At 41.2% G+C, this 12,939-nt stretch overlaps 1 long non-coding RNA gene across 1 annotated transcript; it reads right to left on the bottom strand.

Annotated features, from left to right (window-relative positions):
• Nucleotides 1–781: 781 nt before the first annotated feature.
• Nucleotides 782–4,842, bottom strand: LOC103715043 (uncharacterized). The gene is made up of 2 exons (XR_003387167.3): nt 4,163–4,842; nt 782–4,024 (listed from the first exon to the last, which is right to left on the bottom strand). It is a non-coding gene; the product is annotated as an uncharacterized LOC103715043 (long non-coding RNA).
• Between the last annotated feature and the right edge of the window lie 8,097 nt (nt 4,843–12,939).

The following is a 12,939-nucleotide window of genomic DNA, read 5'->3' as shown; positions in this document are numbered from 1 at the left end:
GATTGGAGTGCCTATCTTTTTCAGGTAACTTTAATCATTTTGGTATGAGTAGATTTTGAATTTTTCAATATAAGTTTGGAATAATATTGAAGATTGTAATTCATGAATCAAATATGTGGTGCCTATCACAATTAACTATAGCTTCTCTTTATTCAAAAGATAAGGGTATTAGCTTCATGTATTTATAGTTACTTTGTGGAGACCTTAAAAGATTTTTAATATCACTTAATTTGCATTTAGTACATGGTTGCATAAAATGTTAGTGCAATGAAGGAACAATAACACATCCCTTTGCTTCTAGGTTCAATTCTTTTGTGATGCATCCCCAAATATTTGGACATGTTATAATATTGGTGGGTCGCTGTCTCTGTACCACCACAACAACACCACCCCCCCCAACCTTTCTCTTGATAAAAGACAACAATATCATTTCTTGGTTTTTAGTTGAAGTATTAGACCATGTTTTAGGTCAGTTTAACAAAAGAAATAATCTCAAAGGTTAATGATAACATAGTAAAACAGCGTTTTGTTTGTATAACTTGTTAAATTATCGAAGTCCCAGGGGTTGCCTTTATATTACTTATAATGCTAACATTTTGGGATATATATATATATATATGATATAGTAATTGTTTCACAATCTTAAGTAAGAAAAGACTTTTTCCACTATAGAGCTTGCCTATTTTATATCCTTATGTTATTTATAATACTTAGGTAACTCAAAAACGTAAATCAAAAAATCATCCCACCGATGTGCTATACTCTTATTGCTTCCTTTGTATTTTTGTATTTGAATTGTACCATTTAATGTAGAAACGGAAATGGTGGAAGATAGTTGAGTAGATTTTTTGAGTGATTTTTCTAAGTTAACATAGCATTTCTTTGTTTATAATTTTACACATTTCTTTTTATTTTTGGGTTCTATCTATGAGTACTTCTTGTAAGTCATTTATGGAGTTCTTACTTTGCAAGGTAGCTGTACTTGTCTCTTTTAGTTAGTGTCTTGAAGCTAAGGCTATAAAATGCATCATTTATGAAAAGAAATTGCTGCAAAATAGAGATAAATTCTTAAAAAAATGTCAATATTCAACTAAATTACAACACGCACACCCTAAGCTATAAAGAGAATAGAATAGATTGCATATGTTAATTTATTGATCTTTTTTTAACTCAATTGTTCATTTCATATAAGAGAATATAAACAAAATCACTATTCTTATTCTTATAAGCAAGGTAGTAGTTTTACGTACCTTGCATAAGAAAACTGCATAAATTATATTTAATAAGGATGGTTTAATCCATGCCAAGCCTTGTCAAATACACAGTCCTTTGCTTATACCTCATCTTCGCTCTCTATTCGACCTTGAAGTTGGATTATAAAGTTCCTTCTCACAACAAGAAAAAACAAAAGAATTTGGGAGTCTACAAGTTACTGGAACATGGTTAACTATAAAGAAATAATCGGGTTTATTGAGATCTTAATAATAAAGTAGATTTTTTAATATTACATGTTTGCATTAATCTAAGCAAATAAAGTTACTCCATAATAACCTACTGCATGCTATATACTTATTTGTTTATGTGTTAATATCAATTATTCTGTTATGTAATAAACTATGATATAAGAACATCAAGGACACATAATGGTCACCAAAATATTTTTCAGTAAGTAACACAGTCTCCACCAGCTGATATTAGAACTAAAGATCTTATAAATGAAATAGAGACGCCCTAGTATCCAAATCTCCGAGATGGATATAATATGGTAGCCCTGTTTGGTGTAAAGCATGCGTAGTAGAGGATCCCAACGCATCAACCTACCACCAGCTATTTGACCTCAACCTAACTGGTAGGAAACATGGTGTAGCTAAACATTTTCTTTAATGAAATGATCGGCTGTTGGTTATCCTCGCAACACGCTGCATTTGGCACCCAATAGGACTCTTTTAGTAGGGTTGTGTAGCTTTGTGTGGCCAAAACACAGACCATAGAGGATCCCAACTTGGTAGTTGGCCCTGGCAATTTTTTGGCAGTTTTTTGCATGGATGTGTGCGTGGTACCCATGTAAGAAAGCTTCCAAAGGAGTTTCCAGTATGGGTCCAAGCAGTTTGCCTGGTCCCCAGAGAGAGAGAGAGAGAGAGCCGGAAGCTCAAGCTAAAACATACGTCGGCAACTAACCGCATAAATTCAGTTGCCACGACAGTTGAAGACCCCACAAATGCTCGATCAAAGGCGTATCCAACCCCATAGGGTTCTTATTTATTGAAAGTTTTGGACAATAACTCCTAACACAGCTTCATTTCTTTATATATATTTTCAGAAAAAAAAAGATCTTAATTAGATAACTCATCACTGGAGTTCACTGCTTTTCTTGGCTTCTATGCGATAATGTATTGTAAAACATTTCCGGAGAAACTTTAGTTGTTGGCAAATGGTTAATTTTGATCTCTCTCCCTCCCTCGCCTTCCATCCCTCCCCCTCTCCCTCCCTCTCCGAGAAAAAGAAGGACGATTTGGATTAAAGGAGGAAGATTTTTCAGCTTTACTGTGGGAGCCATGACCTCCCCATCGTGAGGTGTGCTGAAGAAAAGTGGATAAAGAATTAGCATGTTCAAAGAACGTAAGACATAGTTGGTTGTACCAAGATATGAGAGTAAAGGTGCTCATCAATATTAATTTTTCTTTCCTTTCTTTTTATGTTTTATGTGTGCGCGCGCGCGCGTGCGAGTGTGTTTGTGTGTGCGTGGGGAGAGAGAGAGAGAGAGAGAGAGAGGGACAGAGAGGCAGCTTAATTTTCTATGATTTCATGGTTACTGCATGAACTTCATGTTGGTCAAGTAGTCTTCAATTGAAATCAACCTAAACTGTGTTACAAGTAACCATTGCTTGCTGATTCTAACACACCAGACATGGACATCGTTTCCACCTAGCTAAACAAGTTTTCATCCATGTAGAGGGGAAAAAGTTCTCCCTATTGGATGTGCATGGAAAGATTCTTTCCTTGTTGGTTATCCTTGAAGTCATAATAGGATGAGGATGCGAATTTATGAGACACCATATGTTGGTCGGCGTACTAAAGAAAAGAGATACCCTCTTTCTTTGTTAATGAATGAAAAAATGATGGGGAAAGCTAAAGATATGGGAACTGCCTGGGGAGTAACAATGATGATATATAAACAGTCCCCGGTTCACACTGTATAGAAATCTGATAATTTTTGGACCAAGAAGGTGGTCATACTGTATGAAAGAATTTTTTTGGTAGTAACCATCAGTATATATGTATATCTTAATTTCCTCTTCAAAAAAAGAAAAAGTATCATTACATGTCAATAATATATTGTTTACTGATCACACTTCATAAACCTTAAAGGTCAACTCTATGCACTACAATCTGTCCCACTCTAATCCATCCATAGATGATATGTAGTGACATGCTGCAACCAAGTTCTGAACAACTAACTATTTAACGTTTTTATAACTAGAAATGCTCTTTCATTTACTATCAATAACAAGAAGCAATTGTTCAAATTCAGAAGCCTTCCACACATAATTCATAACCAGGGTTCAGTCACACAACTTCTTGCTAATGCTTATCTAAGTGTTATTTAGACTATATTTTTCACGTTTCATATTAGTTTACATACGTATATCATCTTTTGCCAATAACCCTAACTTAGATACTATTACTAAAGTTATTATTATTTTCATAGACTGAAAAGAAGCTATATATTGATGATCCAACCACTATTACTACTCGGAAAACGAATTAGTAAAGCTGAGCAGTAAATTCCTTGAGCATCTCAATTTTTCCTTTTATATGTGTAAGAAATTTCAGCATCTTCCTCTTTAAGCATGCTTACTATATACCAGAAAGATGCAAGGTCGAACAGACAACGAAAGCAAGGCTGATACCCTAAGGACTGTCGACTTGACAAAAGCATGGCAAGGATATCACACACCCAAACATGCTATCGAACCACCACATCAATCTATCCCCTCAGACAGCGCCTATCCTCTGAAATTACCTACAAAACGAGAGCAAGAAGTATCAAAAGAGAGAGAGAGAGAGAGAGAGAGAGAGAGAGAGAAACTCCATAGCTTTAGCTTGTTCTTGATAAAACATTTGATGATGCTATTGCACCAAGGCCCAGGGCAACACATACCTTCACTCCAAATCCCATGGCATGCTGATCCGTTCCAGGGCTTCAAGTAGTAGAAAGTTATATAGGCTATCAAGTCATACCCATCAATCTTTGTGGCTGTCCAATTTGAGAGGAGGTGAACTTTGACTTGTGGGTGGAGTTCCCATGTGATAACATAACAACCTCTCTCTCTCTGTCTCTCTCTCACGCGTGCGCACACACACACACACACACACATATAGAGAGAAAGAGAGAGGAGGAGGAGGAGGAGAAGGGGGAAGGTGGGGGCATTAGGGAGAAAGGTGGAGGGTGCAATTGACTAAGTGGAGAACAGTGAGGAGAGGTGGATAACGTAGTGAGATGGCTTATCAATTAGAGAGGTTAGCTGTGCTCGTGGGCTTTTGAACCGCGGTTTGTGGACAGAAACGCATGCGCCACTTCATTTATCTACCAACACGAACTTCTTACAGTCTCAAAAGAATCTTTATCTCTAAGAGATAGAAAATAAACGAGATCCTCGTCACAGAAGAGCTTCAGAAAATGAAAGAGTACGACGCGTGCCCTTTGGTTGGCCTTGGCCCCAGACATAAACATAGACGTAACTGAGATACAAGAGGCGTCCATCCAAGTTTAATTGCTAGAATAATTCACCCAGTTCCCCAAAGCACAGATCAATGGTCTTCTACTCTGACCAAAATTCTCTCATTACTGCTGTCCATCTCAACGGGCCACATGGCCCTCATGCCAATGATGCATCATCCTGCTACGTACCATCCCTTTCATGACCTCACACTAGAAATTAAATAGAGGGGCAGCGGCCTATTGATTTAGGTAGGCTAAGGAGTAAATTTGCAATAGAAGTTCCTTGGCGCCTATTATATGTATAGTATGAATTCACATAAAGTAACTTATGCTCACATTCAACACTGCGCTGCTTTCCACCCTTGACATAGACAGCATCATTGGAGCAAGGGAACAGCTTGATGAAATTTGCAGCTGTCTTGAACAATTAGAACATAAATGCTGCACTTTTACCATCAACTTGGTAGGTAGCACTGTCAAACTATTTATACCTCATACTGAATTGAAATTTAGTTACAAATTGTTTCCTCCAGCTGACAAGGCCAGAAGTGTTTAATTTACACGGAAGGAAGAGGACAGAGTTTGTATAAAAGCTATTCTGTGGTAAAAAAATATGGCTGTGTGCTGTGAAGGATCAAAGTTTTCAACAAGAAGCTCTGGTGATGGCAAATGCTAAAAATAAAAATATAATACATTTACTGTAACAACCCAGAACCTCATCCAAAATGGCTAGCCGGAAGTTATTATTTGAATTTCTTGATCCTATGTAAGTACCTAAGATCTACTCAGTGAATAACCGATGTTGGACTAAACATACGCCCGCACGGGTCCTCACATACTCCTCTCATTCAAGCTCTGACGTCCTCGCCAGGCTAAGAGTTCAAATCCATTCAAATCTAATCACAAATACTACGATCGGCTCATCGTCAGCTGTAATGGATCCGTACTGCAGTGTTCTATAGTTTACATAGGTTATGGGTCGGGTCTGCTTTAATACCATTTGTAACAAGCTAAAACCTCACCTAAAATGGCTGACTGGAAGATATTATTTGGGTTCCTTGATCCTGTATAAATATCCAAGATCTACTCAGTGAATAATCAATGTGAGACTAAACATACGCCCGTACGGGTCCTCATATTTATCCCAAGCCTAATTTGTCATGAAGGATTTGCCCTCCAATACGGAATTGCCCACACTGCAGGTCATTGCCATTTTGCAACACAACTAAATATGTTGCTAATGAACAAAAAGTACTGGAGAGAAGCCATTTGGTGTGTCATTTGCCATTTGGGTTGAATTTCTTTTAAGGGATAACTGTTAATTCGTTTATTTGATTGGTTGATTTGGACTGGCTCATCCAGTGGAGACTTCACTTTTTTGCGCACGTGCGATTCCGGTGGCAACTAACCCCTCTAATTCTTGAGCAGGTCAGCTGCATGGCCTGCAAAGAAATACAATCTTGATAAGATGTGCATGAACTGATGCAAAATCATACAAGTACATTCATTTTCAAGCATTTTGTCACCCCCCGAGCCCGAGGCGCGGCAGACGCCGCACGCCCGCACGGCGGGCCACGTAGACGTGCAAGGCATCGGATTACATCAAAGCAAATACAGATGCTCAAGACTTTATTTAAGGATTAATAGCAGATGCTTAAAATTGACAAAATACTTAAAATCATTCAAAAGCAGACTTACAAAACTCCAAAATAACATATGCCAACATAATTCAAATGTCCAAACTAAACTAACAAAAATGCCAATAACTGAAGAATCATCGGAAACTCTAACGCACTCCCCAATCCCGTGCGATCAAGCCTCTGGATCTGAAAAATGGAGAAAACAGAATAATGAGCTACACTAGCCCAGTAAGCAACAAAATACACCAGAGTAGGGTCAGAGCATATCAGATCAAAATACAGGATAATGTCTGGAATAAATCACAAATAATATCATTTTTACAAAACTCTGATATAATAATCTCAACATGATAGGCTACGGCCACGTAACCCAGTGGCATGGGTTGCACAAAGTGCCAGAAACCACTATTATTAGTCACCGGTGGCAACGGTGTCCAGAAACCACTATTCTAATCACCGGTGGCGCGGTGTCGAAACCGGTTCCTCACAGATTACAAGTCGACAGGTCCAACATATAATCCCCATTGGCGGGGCCAGAACAGAACAGAACAGATCATAGCCATGCTGAGAATGCATATAAATAGAAAAATACATTTCATAAATTATCCAAACATATTTTGCGGATTTCAGAGCATATAACATAATTTTTAAATAACATTTAATATGCCTGACCCATTTTACAAAATACAAAATATTTATCAGAATTTAATCTATTTATCAAATAATTTGGAAATTTTACTTGAAGTATTAAGTTTTTTACCTCTTCTCGCTTAATTCCTACTTCAGGTAGGCGGATCAGGTTCACCTGTTAACATTTAATTAATTTCATTGTTAATTTCGGAGCTAAACAAAACTAAAAATAATATTATTGGACACGGCCTAACAGGGCCCAGAGTTGGCCCATAATGGGCATGGCCCAATAGGGCCCACATCGAACACGGGCCAATGGGCCCGCATACCCCAGCCCAATAAGGCCCCCAAGGTTGGAATCTAATTGGTCCATTTATGCAATAAAAATTCATTGCAGGGACTAATACTTAATTACGGGGTACTATTCTATAATAAAACTTGAGTGAAGGGACTAAATAATATATTTGAGGACCTTTACGCAATAAATCTTTCTTATAGGGATCAAACATAAATTACAGAATACCCTTTTTGTGAAATAATATACTGTCAAGGGCTTATCTGCAAAATTTCATTTATTGGCTAAACGAGTTCGGGTTTCGGGTTTCGGGTCTGAACTGGATTTCGGATTTCGGGTCTAGACTGGGTTTCATCTCTTTCTCTTTTTTTTTTTTGTTTTCAGGTTCCAACTGGGCCCAAGTTGGGCCCACAGTGAACTGGGCCTTGGCTCAGTTCGGCCCACATGGGCCTTCTTCTTCCCCAACGCCCCCCCCCCACGGCAGGGGAAAACTGAGAGGGAGAGCAGAAGAGGAAGAGGGCGGCGGGGTGGCCGGAGGCCACCCCTCGGTCGGCTGCCAGCTGGCCGCCATGGCGGCTGGCAGCCGTTGCGGTGGCCAACAGGGAGGAAGAGATAGAGAGTGGTCTCAGTTTGGGGCCAAAATAGAGGGGAAAATCAAGGATAAATGGCAACGGAACAAAGACAAGGAGGAGAGAAGCTTACCGGCGGTCGACGGAGGTAGTGGGTCTCGGCCAAGGGAGGCTCGATCCGGTGTCAAGCGGCGGCGGCGACGGCACTTTCCGAAGAGGAAGGAGATCTCGAAACAGGGGAGGCTCGGGTGGTGGTGGTGGTTGGCCGAGGCGGCTCGCCGGCGACTTGGGAAGCGGGAGCAGAGGAAGGAGAGGAAGAGGAGAGGGAGGAGAGGAAGAAGAGGGGGCTCGGCGGTGGCCCTAGGGGAAGGAAAGATGGGGTTTTAACGCCCCATTGCAACGGCACTCCGCCACGATTTTTGCGGCGGTCAAGCGAGATCCGCGGACGTGAATTGGCCGCGGATGGACTGGGAGGGGTGCCGCGGGATACCCGCGGTGCCCTTGCCCCGTTTGTCCCCCGGAGGAGCCGGAGAGGATCGCAATCGCGATCCTCTATTCCGGTTCCTCCCAAATCGAATCGGGGCTGAAGTCGGCAGCCCTCGCCGACTTCAGCCCCGTATCTCACATTCTCCCCTCCTAAAAAAAAAATTCGTCCTCGAAATTTAACATACCTTAGCTTGCAAGAAGGTCCGGATATTTTTCCTTCATCTCGTCCTCTAGCTCCCACATAGCCTCACGTTCTGAGTGATTGCTCCACTGAATCTTAACATAAGGAATCGTGCGCCTCCTCAACACTTGCTCTTTTCTATCAACCACACGTACAGGCTGCTCGGGATATGTCAAATCTTCTCTAAGCTGCAAGGGAGCCACTTCTACCACATGGCTCATATCTGGAATATACTTTCTTAGCATGGAAACATGAAAAACATTGTGAACTCCAGACAGTGAAGGTGGAAGTGCCAATTTGTAAGCCATAGCTCCTACTCTTTTCAAAATCTCAAAGGGGCCCACATAGTGTGGACTGAGTTTTCCGCGTATTCCAAATCGCATCACCGCTTTAGTAGGAGACACTTTCAGAAACACATGATCTCCGACCTGAAATTCCAATTCCCTTCTTCTATTATCTGCATAACTTTTCTGTCTGCTCTGAGCTATCCGGAGGCGTTCCCTGATCAGCTGGATCTTCTCTACTATTTGTTGCACAATCTCGGGGCCCATAATTTTTCTTTCACCAACATCATCCCAACAGATAGGTGATCTACACTTTCTTTCATATAGAGCCTCATAAGGTGCCATTTGAATACTTGCCTGGTAACTGTTATTATATGCAAACTCAACCAAAGGCAAGTGATGGTCCCAAGAACCTTTCATATCCATTACACAAGCTCTTAGCATATCTTCCAAGGTCTGAATGGTTTTTCTGATTGGCCATCAGTCTGAGGGTGGAAAGCTGTGCTGAAGCTCAGAGTGGTCCCCAAGGCTTTATGCAAACTACTCCAAAAGTGAGATACAAACCGCGAGTCCCTATCGGAAACAACGGATACGGGTACTCCATACAACCTCACTATTTGTTCAATGTAGAGCTCTGCAAACTTTTCCAAGGTCATTCCTACTTTGAATGCCAAAAAGTGTGCCGACTTTGTCAATCTGTCCACAATCACCCATATAGCATCATAACATTTAGGAGTGCGAGGCAACCCGGAGACGAAGTCCATAGTGATGTGTTCCCACTTCCATTCAGGAAGTGGTAGGGGCTGCAACAACCCTGCCGGTCTTTGATGCTCTGCTTTAACTTGCTGACATGTCAAACACCGAGCCACAAATTGTGCAATTTCTCTCTTCATATTATTCCACCAAAATGTACCTTTCAAATCCTTATACATCTTAGTACCCCCAGGATGCACTGTATATCCAGTATTATGAGCTTCCTTCATAATTTCATTCTTTAAATCAGAGTCATTTGGAATACACATTCTATTCCTGTATCTCAATGATCCATCCTCATGAAGTCTGAATTCTGATTGAGAATCTGATTCAATATCACTTCTAAGCTTTTGCAATTGAGGGTCATCTGCTTGAGCAATCCTGATCCTCTCTATCAAGGTAGGTTGGACACGTAAGTTTGACAATTGTGCATCAGGGTCATGCCAACATACCTCAATTTCTGCTCTCCTCAGATCTTCCAGAATTTTCCTCTGAGAGGTGAGTAAGGCAGCAATACTACCAGTGGATTTTCTGCTCAGTGCATCTGCTACCACATTAGCTTTTCTCGGATGGTAATGAATAGACAAATCATAATCCTTCAGTAACTCTAACCATCTCCTCTGTCTCATGTTTAGTTCCTTCTGGGTAAAAAGGTATTTCAAACTTTTGTGATCAGTGTACACCTTACAAGATTCACCATATAAATAATGTCTCCAAATTTTTAATGCAAACACAACAGCAGCAAGCTCCAGATCATGAACGGGGTAGTTCTCCTCATATGACTTTAATTATCGGGAAGCATATGCAATAACCTTATCATTCTGCATCAGCACACAACCCAATCCTTTCTTTGAGGCATCACTGTAGATGGTATAACCTTCGCCACTAGAGGGAAGGGTAAGGATGGGAGCGGACACCAAACGTTGCTTAAGCTCCTGGAAGCTCTGTTCACATTTATCTGACCACTCAAACTTAACTCCTTTACGAGTTAGTCGAGTCAAAGATGCAGCAATAGAGGAAAAATCCTCAACAAATTGTCTATAATATCCTGCTAGGCCCAAGAAGCTGCGAATCTCAGTAACACTGTTGGGTCTGCTCCAGTTGACCACTGCCTCGTTCTTCTTTGGATCCACATAGATACCCTCTTTAGATATTACATGCCCTAGGAACATCACACTATCTAGCCAGAATTCACTTTTCTTCAACTTACCATACAACTGCTCTTGTCTTAGAGTTTCCAGTACTAACCTCAAATGTTGCTCGTGCTCGGCCTGGCTCCCAGAATAGATCAAGATATCATCAATAAAGACTACTACAAATTTGTCTAGAAAGGGTCTGAACATCCTGTTCATCAGATCCATAAAAGCTGCAGGGGCATTTGTCAGTCCAAAAGGCATGACCAAAAATTTATAGTGCCCATAACGAGTACGAAAAGCAGTTTTAGGCACATCTTCAGCCCTTATCTTTAATTGATGGTACCCAGAACGAAGATCAATTTTAGAGAATATCTGAGCACCCTTTAACTGATCAAATAAGTCATCAATTCTTGGTAGAGGATACTTGTTCTTTATTGTTGCTTTATTTATCTCTCGATAATCAATACATAATCTCATACTACCATCCTTCTTCTTTACAAATAAGACTGGAGCTCCCCAAGGTGAAACACTAGGTCTGATGAAACCCTTATCAAGAAGATCCTGCAACTGCTCCTTTAATTCTTTCATTTCAGCTGGAGCCATTCTATAGGGGGTCTTAGAGATTGGTGTGGTACCAGAAATTAAATCAATTGCAAATTCAATTTCTCTATCTGGTGGCAAGCTAAGAAGGTCTTCCGGAAAGACATCATGGTATTCATTCACTACTCGAATATCTTCCAATCTTTGATCTGATTGTCTGGTATCAACCACTGTGGCAATATACGCCATACTCCCCTTTCTAAGCAGCCGCTTAATTTGCATAGCGGAGACAACTCGAGGGGAGGTATAAGCACCACTCCCTACGAAGCTGAATTCGGTATCTCCGGGGATCTGAAAGTTTACCCGTTTCTCATGGCAGTTAATGGTGGCAAATTGTGATGCTAACCAGTCCATCCCGAGGATTATGTCAAAGTCATGCATATCTATAACTATCAAATCAGCAGACAAGTCTCTACCTACTATCTGAATCGGACAAGTCTTGCAGACCTGGTTACCAATCATCCCGCTCCCGGCTGGAGTGCTAACATGCAGATCATACTCTAATTGCACATAAGGCAGGTCATATTTTTGCACAAATGTAGATGACACAAAAGAATGCGTAGCACCAGAATCAAATAATGTATAAGCATAAACAGAAGCAACTGGCAATGTACCTGACACCACAGTGTTGGATGCCTGAGCATCCTGCTAAGTCAGTGCATAAATACGACCCTGTGTGTGCGGTCTCCCCCCTTTCTGCTGCTTAGGAGAAGAAGGCTGAGCTGACTGAGCCGGAGCAGGATAAGTTTGCACTTGCTGGGTTCTTGTAGTTTGAGGCCTCTGAACTGATTGAAGGTCCTATTGAGGACACTTAGCTACCTTATGACCCTGCTGGCCGCATCTGAAACAAGCACCGGATAATCGTCTACAGTGTTCAGTCTTATGCATACCACCACATGCATCATACTTATGCTTCTCTTGCTGAATAGTTTTTCCATAAGATCCTTGCTTCCCTGATTGCCAAGATTGATTATGAGATTTTGCAGTCTTGCTAGAATTCTGTCCACTGCGAGCATCATAATCTCTGCTTCTCTTCTTTTGTTCCCTATCTTTGGCATCATATGTTTCTTTCCAGACAATTTCCAGATTCTTAGCCCTGTCTACCAGATCATCATAATTCGTCGAGTGTATTGCGGCCAAACTCCGACGTAAGTGAGGCTTCAATCCTTCTTCAAATCTTCTCATCCGGGACTCTGCATCCATGACGAGGGTGGGAGCAAACCGAGATAGCCTGTCAAACTCTGCCTCATACTCATCCACAGTCATAGTTTCTTGATTCAGATTGAGAAATTCCCTCTCTAGCTCCCTCAGGCGACTGGAGGAAAAATACTTGGAGTAGAATGCGGTGCGGAATCTTTGCCAGGTAAGTGCCTCCTGCTCGGGTGCCAATGTGCGCTCCACAGACATCCACCAATGATGAGCTCGATCCTGAAGCATATAGGTGGCAAATCTGACCTTTTCTTCATCGGTGCACTCTATTGCCCTGAAGACTTTCTCCATTTCATCTATCCAGGTTTCGGCCTCTTGAGGACTAGTGGTGCCTTTAAAAGCCGAAGGTGCCATTCTCTTGAATTCTGCAATACTCCTTCTTTGCTCAGGAGGAGCAACATCCTGCTGGACTGGTTGCTGAGGTTGTTGCCTC

The sequence above is a fragment of the Phoenix dactylifera genome, chromosome 18, assembly GCF_051530095.1.
Source record: "Phoenix dactylifera cultivar Ajwa chromosome 18, Ajwa_hap1_PhDact_Kaust_v1.1, whole genome shotgun sequence".
Taxonomy (NCBI): domain Eukaryota; kingdom Viridiplantae; phylum Streptophyta; class Magnoliopsida; order Arecales; family Arecaceae; genus Phoenix; species Phoenix dactylifera.
Note: the sequence above shows the minus strand (reverse complement) of the source record. Positions and strands in the feature narration are given on the sequence as shown.